Source organism: Epinephelus moara, chromosome 3 (genome assembly GCF_006386435.1).
Source record: "Epinephelus moara isolate mb chromosome 3, YSFRI_EMoa_1.0, whole genome shotgun sequence".
Taxonomy (NCBI): domain Eukaryota; kingdom Metazoa; phylum Chordata; class Actinopteri; order Perciformes; family Serranidae; genus Epinephelus; species Epinephelus moara.
Genome location: NC_065508.1, coordinates 19,001,304 through 19,001,509, shown reverse-complemented (window position 1 = coordinate 19,001,509; position 206 = coordinate 19,001,304).

Genomic DNA, 206 nt, shown 5'->3' with positions numbered 1-206 from the left:
AATATCATTGATGTATTATAGAAAAGTGATTTATCTTTTTATAAATGACAAAAGGCACATCTGCCTCATTTTTGCTTTGGTATCGTGATACTACTCAGAACCATGATATTTTCACTGGTATCGTGCAGTGGGTCCCAATATTGGTACCGTGACAACACTAATCTGGAGGGGGTTCATCTGCAAAAACTAATGAAAAACTAAACAAC